Below are 8,781 nucleotides of genomic sequence, written 5' to 3' on the forward strand. Positions count from 1 at the left end.
ATGCTAAACTAAAAAGGTACAGTATGTCTTAGGTCATAGGTCATACTCGTTGTGAGAGTACGCTAACAAACGTTTTGGCTGCCGCTTTTCGTCTCTAAAACTTGTTATTTCTTGATCATTATTAGGATTGACCATTTCTATGATTTTTTACCTTATAGTATTGCCTTTTTTGCCTACTGAGTGGATTACAGAGAGCTGTTATTGCTTTCTATGGACTGACAAGAATGGATTCTATCTGTTTGACTTTACGAGTGCGGAGAACCATTGAACATTGGCATATTGGATTACGCACAATTCTATGCATGATTCGAGGGCCCAAAGAACCAACAGTAACCTGCCTAAATGACTATCGCCCCCGTGGCACTCACATCCATCACCATGAAGTGCTTTGAGAGGCCAACACCAACTCCATTGTACCAGACACCCTGGACCCACTCCAGTTTGCTTGCCGGAGTGATAGATCTATGGATGACACCATCGCCATTGAACTCCACACTGCCCTATCCCACCTGGAGCTAAGCTAACACCATTGTGCCCTCCACGCTTATCATCAAACTCAGGGCCCTGGAGATTAACACCTCCCTCTGCAGCTGGGTCCTCGACTTCCTAACGGGCAGACCCCAGGTGGTGAGGATAGGCGACAACACCTCCCCCACACTGACTCTTAACACTGGGGCCCCACACGGCGGCATGCTTAGTCCCCTCCTGTTCTCCTTGTACACCCACGACTGCGTAGCCACGCAAGCCTCCAACACCATCATTAAGTTTGCTGCACCCTGCTTCTACTGATTATCCACTGACCCTCCCACACACCCACCCACCAACATGCTGCTCTATTTAATTTTCATTCTATCTATTCACATTACATCCCATTATCTACTGCTGCTACCCATGGAACAAGTTTTGTACTACAATAGATTATATTATTGCACATCATTTGCACTGCCCACTACCCTTATATTGTTATGGTTAATGTCATAATCTATTTCTATTGCACAATGTAGTTTAGTTAGGTAGGTGTGTATTTTATGTTTTTATTTGAGCATTTAGGAAGCTTATTGTATATGTACATTGTTGAGGCCTGTGTGATTCAAGTGTCTCACTCCTCTGCATGCAGATTTTGTGATAATAAAGAAATTGAACTTTGACATTTTCACATTTTTGGTGAAAAGAAAATGTAATTACCTTCTTATCGTTATGGTCCCTCTAACACTCCTCTATGCCTGACTCTACCATGTGACTTCCCTCAGACTGAACAATGATCCAGGGGAGGCTGGCGGAGGTGGAAATCGGAGGACGGGCTCATTGTAATGCATGGTACGGAATGAGGAATGGTATCAAAGACGTGTTTGATACCATTTCTCATTCCATTCCAGGCATTACAATGAGCCCATCCTCCGATTTCTACCTCCACTAGCCTCCCCTACAAATGGTCATACCATTTCCCCACTCATCTCTTCTCCCTCTGAACTTACCCCTTCAAGAAAATTAATAGGAGGAGGAGGAGGAGGAGGAGGGTGCATTAATTATTCAAAGTCAATTATTCAATAAGTTTTCTCTGTGGAACGATGATGATTCTAATACAGTTTCCATCCAAGGTATTTTTATCCTCACATACCAGATCACTGCACTCTCTCTGGAGAGTCTCCTTTGAGATCCTGAGAGGGATATTCAGTGAAATGGAAGAGATATTCATAATATTCTTGGTAACGACATTGATGTGTCATTTCCTTGGCTTTGATACGAGTAAGTCTGAGTCTACAGAAATACACCCTCTGGACTGGAGTGATACGCAGCAGCCACTCGGAGATAGGATGTAATACACAACCACTGGATAAGGAGACGGACCGAACTAAGTCTAATACTGTATAAGTGGCTTCTCTGTAAAACATGCATATGCACAACAGTAGGATGGATTGTGAATTAACTGGTTTAAGAGCTCAACAGAACAGATCAATGGATGAATCCTCACTAGTTCATCCATCCGTCCATCCATCTGCAGTACCAGTAGTAGATATACTGTTTTTTTTCATGAATCATTCAGCTGTAAAAATGTAAGCCATTAAGTGTGTTAACCCAGTGTGTATCTGAGAGCGTCTGCAGATGGTAAAAGTGTGGTATTCAAACTCTTTTCAGCTCCTTTCTCTGAAATTCTTAGGACTCAAGAGGACCAGAAATGCTTTTATTGAAGACAGCATCTGTTCAGTAAAAAACTCTCACATTTCGGAACTAACATTAATTCCTCTGACATGTCAGAATCTCTCCACAGCTCTCCCCCTTCCCTCATGAAGTCTGTGCATGTCGTCTAATGTCTACAGTCTGCAGCAGCAGAATAAAGCAGGTCAGATGAAGACTTCAAGATGGAGAGCAGGGTAGCACAGCCACATTTAGGGCTGAGACATTTTACTCTTGAGGGTTTCCGACTGGGAGACTGTCCGTCTGTCTTTATACTGATGTATATTATTATTATTATTTATATATTTATACTTTATACTGATTTAACTCATGTCTGCCTTCTGTGAAGAGCCCTCCAACACACTCTTTGATGGCAAAAAAGTGAATTTTCAGTTGTGGGAATAGTGGGGTTCTCACTGGTTACAATGAGCCCATCCTCCGATTTCTACCTCAGCCTCCCCTGTTACACACATGCTGTGCTATGTATACAGAGACACAGCAAAGCCACGGCGCGGAGGAGGAGTCAATCACCTTGATGGTAATCAGGAGTCTAATGCGAAGAGGCAGCGGAGAGAATAGAGTCACTATTCTGAGTGACACCTCGATGAGAAGGCATGACATTCTATCTCCTCATCTTCCGCTTACTTGCTACCAGAACACACTGCAGCACGACACAGTGGCAGCACCAATCAATATGAAAACGTCACTGCGCTGTACTACCGATTTGATCTTGGACATCAAGACTTCAATGGCCTGGTGGTGGTCCTCTGTGTCTCAGTTGGTAGAGTATGGGGCTAACAACGCTAAGGTTGTGGGTTTGATTCCTGCTGGGACCATATATACTGAAAAATGTATGCACTCACTGCAATGTAAGTCGCTTCGGATAAAAGCGTCAGCTAAATGGCATATATTATTTATATATTATATTATATATTAATGGCCTGAGATACAGTATGTACCGCGTATGTTCTGAGAGACCTCATGTTCTCTCTTCTTATGTAAGATCTACAGATCTCCTTGAATGTTAACATGCAGATGTATAACATACCTGCATGGTACACTGGATTTAAGGGGCTGGATTTTCCAGACACAGATTAAGCCTAATCCTAGATTAAAATGTATCTTCAATGGAGATATTCTATTGAAAATGTTATTTTAGTCTAGACTAGGCTTAATCTGTGTCCGGGAAACTGTATATCATTTAGTAGGGATACACAGTGGATTAAAAAATAAAAACAAAATATAATCACTGCCACAAAACAAAACAGCATACAGTACTCTCCAACAGCCATATATGTTCATCACTGATAGAATGGACATAGATATAGTGTATCCACATACACCCACATAATTGACACAAAGGATATTTTCAGAAAACTATAATTGTGTTCATGTTATAAACCTTTATCTTCCTAGGTAGGCACATTGAGGACCAATACTGATTTTCCATGATAACATTGCCCAGAGGCAAGAGCACTGCACACAATGGGACACTTCTGAATGCCCTAGCTTGGATATTTGTTAACAAAATTACTCATGCAATGTGACAAATGACTTGGGTTTAAAGCCAAGGTTGTTTACTTATTGTGAGCGATTCTGTAATGATTCAGATACACAGGTTACCTGAACATGCATTTGCACACTCAATATCGTTCCAAGGACGTACAGGGGAGTGTCACACAATGACAGAATAATCTGGAATGAATAATGCTACACTGTATTATGTACATGCACACAGTTACGTAATGACCAGGGAGCAAGGTTGGGGGAGTGAAAAAGAAAGGGATGAATTAAAAAGAAAAATTAGAAAATGGTGAATGGGAAGGAAATCAGCAGGCGAGACACATGACAGAAGAATGGTTCTGGTCCTTCAGGTTAAGGGCCTGGAGAAGGCTCTCAGAGAGCATGCAGTTATGCTAGAAGACTTCCAGGAGATGTTTTGGAAGCCGCCGCAGTCAGTTCTCTGTCTTCCGAAACCGTTGTTTTCTTCTCCTGAACCCTTGTGCTCTGACGGTGAGTGGCCCATTATCAAAGCATAATCCTCAAACAAAGAGCGCATCTCTTTGGTCATTGGTTTTGTTTGTGGTGCTAATGAATACCTTCTTAGAAATCCAATGAATGCACACATTGTCCTTTGTCCAATGAGAGCGAAATCTCTCAATTTATTACGGTCCCGGCAGTGTCGCTATGACAGCAAAGTAAGGTTTTGGCTGTCTAGGTTAGGAAGTGTGTAACATATCTTACATGGCAATCAGGGCAGCTTCGGATTCTGTACACATACTGTAGGCCTATATTTTTACTCTCTTTTTCACTCTAACTAGTATGTAGGCAAATTAATGTATAACATGAAAGGTAAGTAAAGGTATGTAAAATTGCATTGCATTAGTCTAAAATTGTATGGAATTAGAGAAAAACACCCATTCATAACAGATGAAACAGCCTGTGAAACCTTTCGAGACCTAGTCTCCAACAGGGTCAAAGGTCATCTCTCAGTAGGTGTTGAGCCCATCAAACAGAGTCAGACAGACATCTGACTGACACTCAAAGCTCTACAGAGACTCATTAACTCATGCCAACTGGGGCCAGTTTTTGATCATCGAATCAAAGTTTGACACATGCCATGCATGCCTACAACTTCTAATTCTGTGTGGGTTCATTCTTCCCAACTGAAGGAGGAGTGAGGTGCCCAGAATGAGTTATTGATCCACCAGCCTGGTCCCAATATGCTGTAGGTTAGGCAATTGCCCTGTCATATTATGCTAAACGATAGTTAAAATCTGGAACCAGATCGTGAACCAGGCATACAGATCTGGAACCAGACATACAGATCGGGAACCAAGCATACAGACCTGGAAACAGACATACAGGTCTAGAAACAGACATACAGATCTAGAAACAGACATACAGATATGGAAACAGACGTACAGATCGGGAACCAAGCATACAGATCTAGAAACAGACATACAGATCTAGAAACAGACATACAGATCGGGAACCAAGCATACAGACCTGGAAACAGACATACAGATCTAGAAACAGACATACAGATCTAGAAACAGACATACAGATCGGGAACCAAGCATACAGACCTGGAACAAGGCTAAGAATCCACTGACAACCTTCCTAGTGTAGAGGGAATGCTCTAATAATACTCCCTTCTAACATTCTCCAAGCAGGTGAAGACATCAGCCATTAACTACACAGTCAATCAACATGACAGATGGGTCAAATAGCATCTTATCACTGCGGGACAACACAATCTACTGCTGTGATGATAAAAATTCAATTGGAAAAACTGGCCCCGGATTTAACTGAAAATGTGATGCAATTGCAAATTGTGTGATCCAGCCCTATAGTTTTCTGTTTGTGGAGATGTATAAGAGCAGTAGGAGATATACTCCATGTCTGATGGCATGCAACACTGGGCGGACCTGATAAGAGTGTCCAGAATTCAAAGCAGCATCTCTCCATTGATCCATGTTGATCCATTTCAGCAGGTGGCATGTCTCTCAGACCTGTCTGGGGTGAGGAGAAGGGAACCGCCCCCCCCCCCCCCTCCATCTCCATGATAATTACTCAATATCCTCAGGCGCTGAGATTTCACACAGTGGATTAGTACCCCCAGCAAGATTAGATCATGAGCTAAAGGTTAGTTAGAACTAACACAGCATAACTAAATACAGCATTTTAAAATCGTTAAAAAAACACACAGGCCAGCACAATATTCTCTTTGACTGTCACTCAAAGCTCCATAAAGATTCATTAACTCATACAGCATTTTAAAATCGTGAAAAAACGACACAGGCCAGCACAATATTCTTTTTGACTGTCTTTATTCCAAGGCTGAATGTTTTCTATAATAGTAGTAGTGAGTGTGGTGTGATTTCAATGCAATATTTAACACAGTTGTTCTGAACTCGGCAAACCATCGCACTAACTGTTACATCAGAACAAGAACATGTTATTCTCAGAGCAATTTCTTCCCCAGAAGCATAATGTACTAAAAGAGGGACTTTTTTTTCTCCTTATAAAAATCTGTGCAAACTACAGCATCTTCAGTTCACTGGGATGGACTAATTTCATCCCCTCTGAGTTGACTGACAACAGGCTGACAGAGACGGTTCACATAGGTGGAGGAGTGGGTTATCATGGTGGGTGGTCTTTATACAGTATACGGTAGATGCGTGCGTGTGTGTGTGTGCTCATTAATAGTATGGGTAAAGTAAGGGGGGGTTCAAGACATCACACTGTGAAAGTGGAACAAGGAGAGCAAACACTAAACACCCGCCCACAAACCCATGTAGCTGCAATTATGTCGTCAAACTCCCAGCTGGGTGCCATGTGACCAACCAACAGTGTGAGCATCCTGCAATCCCATGCGTCAACATGCCAGCAGGTCCATTTAGGTCTGCGAAAGCAACCGAAATCTCAAAATAGAGGAACTGTGTCGAGAAAGAGTTTGGGAGCATGACTAGTTAATTGTCCATTAAATCTAGATGTGGGTTGCGCAACATTTTTTAGTAAGCCAACTTTGAGTAAGCCTATATTTAACAAGAGGAGACTGAAGATGGCTTTTCATAGTGTATACAGTATGTTTGACATGCGTCAAACATACTGTATACAGGAACACTTCCTCACTCACAAGCTTACACAAGACCTTGCGAGTTCTGCATTGCAAACACACATGACCAACCTCCGAAACACCCATGTTAAGCAGCTCAGAATCAACAGGATTTAGATAATTTGGTTCCACCAATTCCTTAAATTTGTCAAAGGCATGAGACATATATTCTGATCCAAAGATACCAAAGATGGCTTTTTTTTTCTCTCTCTCTCTCTCTTTCCCTCTCTCTCCCCACTTTGACATATCTGAAGCACTTGACTTGACATCAAGGTGCTCTGAGCTGTCAAGGACCTTCATACCTCCCCCTCTCCAAAACAAATCTTCACAGTATGTCAGTCCGTGAGAAGCTCTTTGATTAAAGAGCCACCATCTTATATTCAGAGATGCATCAAAATGGCGACAGGCCCACAAAAAAACCTCATCCATTAACAACTGCTCCTGGGATCAATCCATCTCACATTCATACTAGTAGAGCTGTATGAACTATGAGTGGAGGACAGTAACTGAGGATCTGTGGGGACAAATGCAGGTTTAACTCACTAACTGCCAGAGACACTCACCACCTAGAGTGCCAAGTGTTTTATGTGGTATTTACCTAGAAACAACACTTTGATTGGTTACCAAATGAATTGGTTACATCATTTATGGATTTGTGGGTGAATCAAGTCACTCTTGACACTCTAGAATGTTGACAGTTTGGGCCACTTTATTCACCCTTGGCAGTAAAATTAGTTAACTGAAGGCTGTATTCTGTGGCTTACAGTCAGAACAGGGTAGGTCAATAGTCTTTGAATGCACAGTGTCCAAGATTGAAAGAAGAAAATCCCTCAAAGCCGAAATACATGTATACTACAGTGGTTGTTGACAAACACACTGAGAGCGAATGCAAGGACCCATTGTGAACAAGGTTGTGAAAACATGTAAGGAAAACCACCACAGACATTAATAATGACCAGAAACGAAGTTTTAAGTGAGAAGTTATAGCAAAAGACAGGAAATACAAAATGCACCACAACCCATAACTTCACCTATGCACTAACAAGGCTTTCCAGCACACAGCTTTGATACATAATGTGTGGAATTTTATAATGGGTGTCTTTTTTAAATGTGTTTTTTTTCATGTTTATTGTAGTTTATAAGTGGATGTTGTAGTAATGTACAGCTGTAATAAAGATCACTTGACTTGACAGACGTGTGAAATCTAGGTAAATTACATTTTAAAGTTAGACACCAACAGGAATAAAACACTGCAAATGACAAGCATTATGTTGGTAAAATACGAAGAACAGGATAATTAAAAGAGACAGGATATTATTTCTCCTCTGGTTATTTGATTGCTGTATTTGTTTTAATTTTGTAAAAATGGGATGGTCACATGTACAGTACAGTATCCCATTTTTCTTTCTAGAAACATAAACAAACCATGTGCAAATACAGCTGCCAGCACAGCCCAACAATCACTCACTGCCTATCAATTAAGTGTTCACTTGTTGCTTACAGAGGACTGATTCATCACCAAACAATTTCTCAATTATTGCCTTTTGTTCCACTATGTGAGTGTCAAACCACGCACATCTACATCTATTCAAAAAAAGGGCCATAACGCCCACAGCCCAGGGCTAAATATGTTGGCTCAAGGACTTTGCTTCAGCATAATACTGGTGACACAGTGTTCCCCTTTGAATGCCAAACTTCTCATTCCCACACATTGGAAAAAACCCTCTTCACCTTTTTAGCAGCTTTAAAACCTTAGCCTTGAATCTTCTGCAGTGCATTACAGAAGGAATGTCATGTCAAAGGCCTTCTTCCCATTCTTCCCATTCAATTCGAGAAGAATCTTTTAAGGATGTTGAGATTTTTTCAGTCTAAACCTAAATTGAATTTTGTTGAAGGTAAAACTGAAATAAACTAAAGCGACCAGAGAAAATATTTAGTGAAATATGAGCAGGCATTGAAAAGAAATGACAATATAAAGACTAGGC

This window comes from Argentina silus, assembly GCF_951799395.1.
Source record: "Argentina silus genome assembly, chromosome: 11".
Taxonomy (NCBI): Eukaryota; Metazoa; Chordata; class Actinopteri; order Argentiniformes; family Argentinidae; genus Argentina; species Argentina silus.